Source organism: Balaenoptera acutorostrata, chromosome 8, assembly GCF_949987535.1.
Source record: "Balaenoptera acutorostrata chromosome 8, mBalAcu1.1, whole genome shotgun sequence".
Lineage (NCBI taxonomy): Eukaryota > Metazoa > Chordata > Mammalia > Artiodactyla > Balaenopteridae > Balaenoptera > Balaenoptera acutorostrata.
In genome coordinates this window covers 46072854-46081753 of record NC_080071.1, presented here as the reverse complement: position 1 = coordinate 46081753, position 8900 = coordinate 46072854, and the positions used below count along the sequence as shown (strand labels likewise).

The 8900-nt window shown below is 36.6% G+C and overlaps 1 non-coding gene across 1 annotated transcript; it reads left to right on the top strand.

The window, feature by feature from the left end:
* Nucleotides 1-975: 975 nt before the first annotated feature.
* On the top strand, nucleotides 976-1048 carry TRNAG-UCC (transfer RNA glycine (anticodon UCC)). The gene has a single exon. It is a non-coding gene; the product is annotated as a tRNA-Gly (tRNA).
* Nucleotides 1049-8900: the final 7852 nt, after the last annotated feature.

The window sequence follows — 8900 nt, the reverse complement described above, 5'->3', positions numbered from 1 at the left end:
TCCCCTTCCACTTTAGGTTTTATATTTTTCCCCAAATTTTCTATGCACATTACTTTTATAATCTAAAATTCTATAAAATAAATTTCATGTTTAAAAAAGTGGTAACATCTGACGTAACACAATGTATTTCAAATAGACATGCAAGTTATTGCAAAAAATCAGATATATCCTTTACAAGGCCAAGTTGCTCATGTATGTTGAGTACCTATGACATAGTTGCAGTGTAACTGTTGACGGTTTTTTAATCTTGTAAGTACTGTGCATCACAGATAATATGACAATTCCAAAAATTAAGCTGTAGAGAAAAATTCCTTGTTACTACATAGAAAATCACTTGATAGAATTAAATGAGTCACTCAACCGTGCTGCACAAATTTATAGCCATTATCTGTGGAGAAATAGAGTTAGCACTGACATTAAATGTACCATTTGATTCCTTTATTATAAATTTCATGTTCTGCTCAAATTCTTTAACCACTACCATATGGTTGTCATTATGTTCGTTGCCATTTGTTATGCCCGGTAAGTTAAAAACTTTATTATATATTGATTTACTGCTGTGAATGCCTGAAAACCTTTGTGCTCTTAACACCATCATTGATCAGATATCAATTGTTTTTTACTCTCAGACCACAGAACATATTAAACTGATTCTGGATATATCTTTACATGCTAAAGGGCCTGACCCCAATTTTTCTGTTAAAGGCCTTTTAGCTTCAGTTTTAAGAGCAATTTTGTTTTTTGCAATATTGTGGTGTTCTTGACTAGGATTACTGCTTTTTCATTTATTTGGCTGGAAAGCAGGACTAAAACAGTGTTTCAGATAATTTGTAGAGATGTGGCAGCTGTTCTTGATTTAATCAATGCCCATAAAAATGATTTAGGAATGTCTTATTTGGAAAATGAGTTGTACAGGTGGTCATAAATTAAAGTGCTTTAAAAAAATATACCAGTTAAAAGGAATAAATACGGACTTCCCTGGTGGTCCAGTGGTTAAGACACTGCACTTCCAGTGCAGGGGGCCCGGGTTCGATCCCTGGTCAGGGAACTAGATTTCGCATGCCCCAACAAAGATCCCGCACGTGGCAAACGAAGATCCCGCGTGCCTCAACTAAGATACAGCGCAGCCAAATAAATAAATAATTTTTTTTTTAAAAAGGAATGAATGCTTTGTCCCATCCTAGATTCTGTTACATATGGTTTTAATATGCCTCTATATGGTGGGATAATCATTGTCCAAAGAATGACAAACTGCAGCTGAATTTGCAAGATAATTTTCTGATTATTTTCCTATTTTTTCTATTTGCTTTGAGATACCTATTCAATTATCTAATATATAGTTGAAAATAAAATGCTGTATTCTAAGTGCAGAAGTCTACAATAATATATAAATATTAAAAAATTTAATCATCGTGACATATAGAACATTAAAAGGTTAACTGAATAATTAATATTAAATACTTTCTGAAACAAATTGGTGAATCTGAGTGTTAGAATTCTTCTAAGCATTATTTTCTATTAAATGTGATAGTTTAGCCTACATATGAGTGAAATAGACAGAAACAATAAACTTCTATACAAACAAATGTTAGTGTCTCATTCTATATGAAAATTAGGGATGTTGAAGGGCATTTTGTCAGCCTGAACTCTGAAGTCAGGCAAACCTGATTTTGAAACAAAGTTTTACATGAATTTACTACCTATTGAAAAAGGAATATTACTTTCCTTATCTGAACTGAGGATTAAATGAGATTACGGTTGCATATGAGAAGTTCCTGGTACATAGTATGTAATAAAGGAAAAAAGCTGCCAATTATTTCATGAGATTGATTTACACTAATGATTGTCTAAGCATCTCAATTTATCTACCTTCCTGAATTAGCTGATTGACAGATAAAAATAATCTGATATGCTAAGAAAATAGCTAAAATTTCCTTATTTAGAAATGATAAACAAGGAATTACCACATGTTATTTCGAAGTTAATTAAATTTGATTCCTTTTAGCTATTTTGTGTGTGTGTGTGTGTGTAGATTTCAGTTGGCTTTAGGACAGTGCTTTTCAAAATTTCAGTGTACATGTGAATCAACTGGAGATGTTGCAGAAATCCAGATTTTTGGTCAGTAGGTCTGGGGTAGGGTCTGAGATTCTGAATTTCTAAAAGCTTACTGGTGATACCAAAGCTATTGGACCACAGTGTGTGTGTGTGTGTGTGTGTGTGTGTGTGTGTGTGTGTGTGTGTGCACGCGCTGTTACCTGGGGTAGCGAGATGCTACATAATATATCCACCTGCTCTTTCCTATCATATGCTTCCATAGCACCCTGAATGTACATTCTCAAAATTATTTGTTTTTGGTGTTAAAATCTTTTAAATCTTGTACTCCCTTCCATATATTGTAAGCTCCTGAAAGTATGTCTTCTTTTACTCACTGCTCTGTCCCAGAACAGCACAGTGCCTGGAGCTTGGCAATGAGTACTCATTTGCTTAGCGTTGGTAAACTACATGCCGGAAATGAAGTCCATGGCTGAAAAGATAATAAGAAGCCACAGATTGAAAGGTTCTACATAATGGCTGGGTTACAAAATAGTTTTGCAAAATGGACTACTTCTCCACACCCGTAGGTTTAGTTTAATTTCTTCCCCCAGAAATGTATGTATGTGCGTGTGTCTAGTGGGCATGGTCAGAATTGCTGTTTGAAAGACATATTGTAACATCCTGGTAATTAGATACAATATAACGAAATTTACTGCTTTATAAATTTACTTTGACATTGATTCAAGAAGGAGCATTTGAAAAGAGTAACTGAAAACAAAGTCAAAAGAGGGCTAGGTCACTAAGTTTCTTTATGGCCAAGATGATGCTGCCACCTAGTAGAGTTTTGAGAAGGTATAATACTGTATTGTAGACTGGACATTTTCTAAGAGAGTAGATCTTAAGTGTTCTCACCACACACACACACACACACACACAAATGGTAACTATGTAAGATGATGGTGTGTGGGTAAACTTGGTTGTGGTAATCATTTTACAGTGTATACCTATATCAAACCATCACCTTTTTTCCCTGTCAATTATGTGTCAGTAATTTGTCATAATAGATTAGTTTGCATTTTCTGAGATTTTTATATAAATGGATTCATGTAATACGTACTCTTTTAGTCTGACTTCTTTCACTCAGCAAAATTATGTCGTTGTGTGTATCAATGGTTTGTTTCTTCCTAAATGGAGCAGAATTCCATTTAATGAAGAGAAAGTTTACATTTTGAAGTAGATGCTATCCAGGCATTCATTTCTCTGCAGGGTGTATGGAAAGAGAAAATTACAAACTTTCAGTTCTGATTGTGTTGTTACGTAGAGTATAGGAGTGGGTGATAAATATAAAATTTAGCCGTTCTAGTACTTCACAAGCTAACTTTAATGATTTTATACATAGGTATTAATGTGTGCATTCATTTTCACTTGAAAATAACATATACAGTATTCATATGAGCTAACATTAGCCTATCAAGTCTAGTTAATTCATGCTCTCAGCACATCTTTACAGGCAACAGTGAACTAATGGGGATTGGGACTGAGAACGTTAATGTTGATTTGTGTCTCTTGGAGTTTTCTTCTTGTACAATCCTTCGTAACAGGTTAATTATGCATGGAGAGACATACCTTGAAAGATGGACAGAAATTTCAGTTTGTTTTCATCTATTGTATCATATTCCTCTTTTGAACCCCTTCAGTTTTTCTTGTTCTCACTGTCTCTGGGGCAGCTGGCCACTTTTCCACTTTTTCAGTTCACACTGCAGAAACAGTATGTGTGACTCTGGTCAGCTTCAGGCAAACACACATGTCCATATTCAGTGCTTCTTGCCTTCTGCCACTTGGGATTAATCTTTGAACCAAGGAGTCTGGAGCAGGAAGAAAACATAGACAGAATCATAATGGTACTGTTTTCAGTAAACTCTCAAATACCGCAAATATTAACATGGAATTAATCATGACAGGAGAATGTAAAGGAACAAATTTGAAATTTGAGTAGGTATTTCTTAAAATTCCTAATATGACCATTATGAAATATATTAGAGTAGTTTATAAATTTGCATTTAAGATAAAATAGAAATATTCTTAAATTTTTAATGTCAAAACTTCCAATTTTTCATTTATTTGATAATTACATATATACATATATATCTTTACATATAAATATATTAATAAAAATTTTAAGGTTATTTGGGACTTTTACCCAAGAACTGAAAAACTCTTTTGAGTTTAGGAAGTTTGGTTTTTTTGTTGTGTTGTTGTCCTTTTCCTTGATTCGCATCTTATCTCAGGTGTCTGAACAGAATGCCGTATTTAGGGGATTGATTGCATTTCACATATTAAAGATGAAGAAACCCCAGAAAATCAGAAGTTTTTACTATTACTTTTAGATAGATGAGGAGTGTGAAACGGTAGATATCCTTAGTTAATATTAGGGAACTAAATCTATCTGAGTAAAACCAATTGGAAAGAATTTTTTTTATCTCAGGCTAAGGGCCTTTGTTCTGCAGTAACGGCGGCCATTTAAAGTAAATTGTCCATTAAAGTACCACTCCAGCTTTTGACAAATTGCATCAAACTGTTTTCTTCCTCCAGGGAAACACAAACCTGAGAACGGTGGTTTTATTTTTTCTGCTTGACATATAGGTTTCCTGAACCAGCGGGCTAAAATGCTTTTAGGTGCTCTATAAGACAACCCAAAGAGGTTATATATGGTCCAGTAGAGCCCAAGTGAGGGCATTGAATACTAGCAACTTATCTTGTGCGCTGACCAATAATTGGTCATGCTCTTATATCATTTATCATTTTGAAAACAGTTCTCACTTTTTAATCATGTAATATAAGAACAATGGAACAGAACTGACAAAAGCTATAAATCCTATTTTTGGCTAAAAAGCCATCGAACCATACAAAAATAATTCAAATGACTGTCAAGGTACAAAATCAAAGCACTGCTGTTGTAGGCAGCTACTATCTTACTTTCAGGGGACAAAAGTTCAAGTTGCTAATTATAACTGAGCAAAAAATCAATTTTGATAGAAATAGTCTTTCAAAAATTAAATTAGCTGTAGTAAAGATGCAAAGATAACTATACAACTGTGGTTTAGATGTTAATGGCATGAAATATTTTACTGTCTTTTTAACTTAGATTATTTTAGCTATGTGAAGACAATATCTGAATTGTTATTATCAGTAGTAAAAATAGTTATAATATTCTACCTTTACAGTATATAATAAGAAAAATAAACATTGCCTGTGTTTCTAAAACAAGCTATTCACTTTAGCTTTGATTATCTATATGTTGTGGTTATATAATTTATTAGTAAAAAATCCTTCATTGCAAACTAAAAATTCTAATTCACAAATATGAAAAGAGCATTATGCTAAAATAACTGAAATTTGCTTAAATCCTTTGATTTTAGGGATAATTTTCTAATGTACAGTATTTTGTGGAAAGTATAAAATTCATTATCTCATACTGGATCCATAGACTGGAAAGTTCTGAGTAGTATCAATTTCCTTGACTCTCACAACTTTGACACTTTTGAAGCTAACAGGTCTGTTATTTTGTAGACTGTCCCTGAATTTGGGTTTTTCTGATATTTCCTATTGATTAAATTCTAGTTATGCACATTTAGAAAGAATATCACAGAAATGAGGTTATGTTCCTTTCAGGAGGCCCATGATTTTGATTTGTCTCATTATTCATAATGTTAACTTTGATTATGTATTTAAAATTATGTCTGCCAGACTTATCCACTGTACAATTACTCATTTTACTTTTGTAGTGATTAAGAATTTTGTAGAGAAGTGTTTTAAAATGGTGTAAACATTCCATTCTTTACTAAACTTTTGATACATTCATTTATTTGTTTAGATTAGTAAATTTACTTATTTTGATGCCCAAATTGTCCTACATTTAGCCAAAGGGAGACTCTTCAATATGGCTTCTGTGTCCTTTTGACATGTCCAAATTGTCCTTTAAGCACTTTATTTCTTTCTGGCATTAGTAAGATTTTTCCAGGCCCTTTTTCTACTTTCCCTGACTCAGTCAGCTAGTCTACCAAAGATCTTCAATTCCATTCCAGATGTTTAGAAACTGAGATCTGGTAGCACTTATTAATAAGGTACACTCTTCCTAGGCTCAGTAGACAGTTCTAAGGAATATGTGTATGTACATCCATGGATACATACATACATTTACATCTATATTAATTCTATATTTCCACACATACATTTGTATCTATATTTCTTTCTCTGTCTCTCTCTGTCTTTGTCTCTTTGTATGTATTAAAATACCTGAGTTAACATCAGTGTCTTCAGTTCTATTGAAGGATTTGTCCTTGTTTTCTCCCTTTCCCTTCTCTGAGTGTGAGAAACCCAACTCCTACTAGCTTCAGTATATGCACTGGATTTGGTCAGTCCCTCTGTATGTAACTAATCTCCTGTTGCCACCACTGCCCTCTGCTGCATAGATGCCTGCCTCATCCTGCTCAGGCTCAGATACCATATCTCCCCTCTGCAAGGATGCTCCATTAACTGTTCCTGCTCCGACAGCCCAGGTGAGGCCCCTGGCTCTCCTCCACAAGGACACGCTCTCACACAAGTTGGTCTCTGGCATTCTGCAAATGTGCCCTAGTGGCTTCTCCTTTCCCTTGTGATAACGCATTTCCTCTTTTCCTCTGATATCACACACACATACACACCTTCCTGGATTTCTTCTGTCTTTGTTTTATTTACAATTTTGTTTTTCTTTTCATGCCCGCTCTCTAGAGTTCAAGTTCCCTAGAGCTTCTTCCTTGCTGCCTACATGATGTGGATCAGTCTCATAGTTTTAAGTTTCTTCTCCATGTCAAAAACTCCCAAATCAGTATCTGCTGAGTTTAAAGCTGATACACATGACTGCCTACTTGGCATCTATGCACGGGTGTCATGCATTTAGATATAAGATGGACAAATGAGAACTCTTGATTCTTCTTGTGCCACTCTTCTTCCTCCAATAAATGACACCACTATTGTTGTATAAGCCAGAATACAGGCATAGTCCTTGATTTGTTTTCCTGACCCACACACATGCAATATATTAGCAAATCCAGCTGGTATTTTCTTCAAATGTTTTCCTTATCTGCTGATTTCCATCAATCTCCATTGCTGCCACTGTGGCCCAAGCCATACTTATACCTCATGTAATTGCCTCCTAACTATTTTCTCCTACTTCTATAATCAATAATCTATTCTTCTGTAATCCGTAATCTATTCCTCTAAAGAAGGTAGAACAATCTTTTAAAAATCAAATCAGACCACATTGTCTCTCAACAGAAATCCTCGCTGCTTTTCCATTGCACTTATAATGAAATGCAATCTTCTTGACCTGGTCTACAGTGCTCCCTCTGTGGTCTGGCTCCAGTTTATCTCTGTCATGCCATCCTTTACCACTTTTCCCCTCTGGCTTACTAAGAGCTATCTTGTCCTTCTTGTTTTCCAACAGGCCAAGTTTTCCCCAACTCAGGCATTTGGATTTGCTCTCTAGTACACACTTTCTCCAAATCTTCATTTAGCTGACCCCTTCTCTTTTGGATCTCACTGAAATATCACCTTCTTAGAGAGGTTAAATTAATTGACCAACTTGAGACCAAAACTCTCAAGTCTGTTAGTGAAGTTCTGAGTTCAGCAAGGCACTTAGTGATCATTTACAAGTGGCTGCTGAAAGTCTCAGAAGGGGGTTTGGAGTTTGTCCCACATATACGGTTCATAGGAGGCAGCTGAGATTTCATGAATCATGAGAGAGTTTAAGAGTGTTAAGAGAACCTGTGGGGCTTCCCTGGTGGCGCAGTGGTTGAGAATCTGCCTGCTAATGCAGGGGACACGGGTTCGAGCCCTGGTCTGGGAAGATCCCACATGCCACGGAGCAGCTGGGCCCGTGAGCCACAATTGCTGAGCCTGCGCGTCTGGAGCCTGTGCCCCGCAACGGGAGGGGCCGCGATGGAGAAAGGCCCGCGCACCGCGATGAAGAGCGGTCCCCGCACCGCGATGAAGAGTGGCCCCCGCTTGCCGCAACTGGAGAAAGCCCTCGCACGAACCGAAGACCCAATACAGACAAAAATAATAAATAAATAAATAAATAAATAAAAAAGAAAATCCTTAAAAAAAAAAAAAAGAGAACCTGTGGAACAGAGGAAGTCAGGAGCAAGAAGGTGGAGAACTTCTGATAGATATGTAGGGTCTTGACTTTATGGCCTAGACTGTAGACTTCAGCAGTGGTCACAGGTACCCAGTAGCATCTGGTAAAACCATCTACTACAGCACAAGAAGCGCAAAGGAAGGTCAGACAGCCAGGAACTAAAGCTATCCTGCCACCCCCCTTAGATACTTCTGAAATACCCAGAAGAGATCTCCCAGATGTGAGGTTTCTTTCCTCAATAGCCCAGAAGACCTATAAATATCTCCTTAAACATATCCTAGGTATCGTCTTGGGGGAAGGGGTTAGGGGTGAATGAAGTGCTAAAAGAATTATCACTTGGTTTAAAAAGACTGAGGTAACCTGAGAAAATATAAATGGAAGAGATTTGGTTTATGAAACCTAAGCCCACCCAAGTTTCCTAGTCGACTAAGGGTAAATGGGCCATATGATAATTTTCATGTGTACTTCTCATTTTATTCACCTGGAGGAGCTTTAAAAAGCTGATGTTTGGGGATTCCCTGGTGGCGCAGTGGTTGAGAATCTGCCTGCCAATGCAGGGGACACGGGTTCGAGCCCTGGTCTGGGAAGATCCCACATGCCGCGGAGCAACTAGGCCCGTGAGCCACAATTACTGAGCCTGCGTGTCTGGAGCTTGTGCTCCGCAACAAGAGAGGCCGCGATAGTGAAG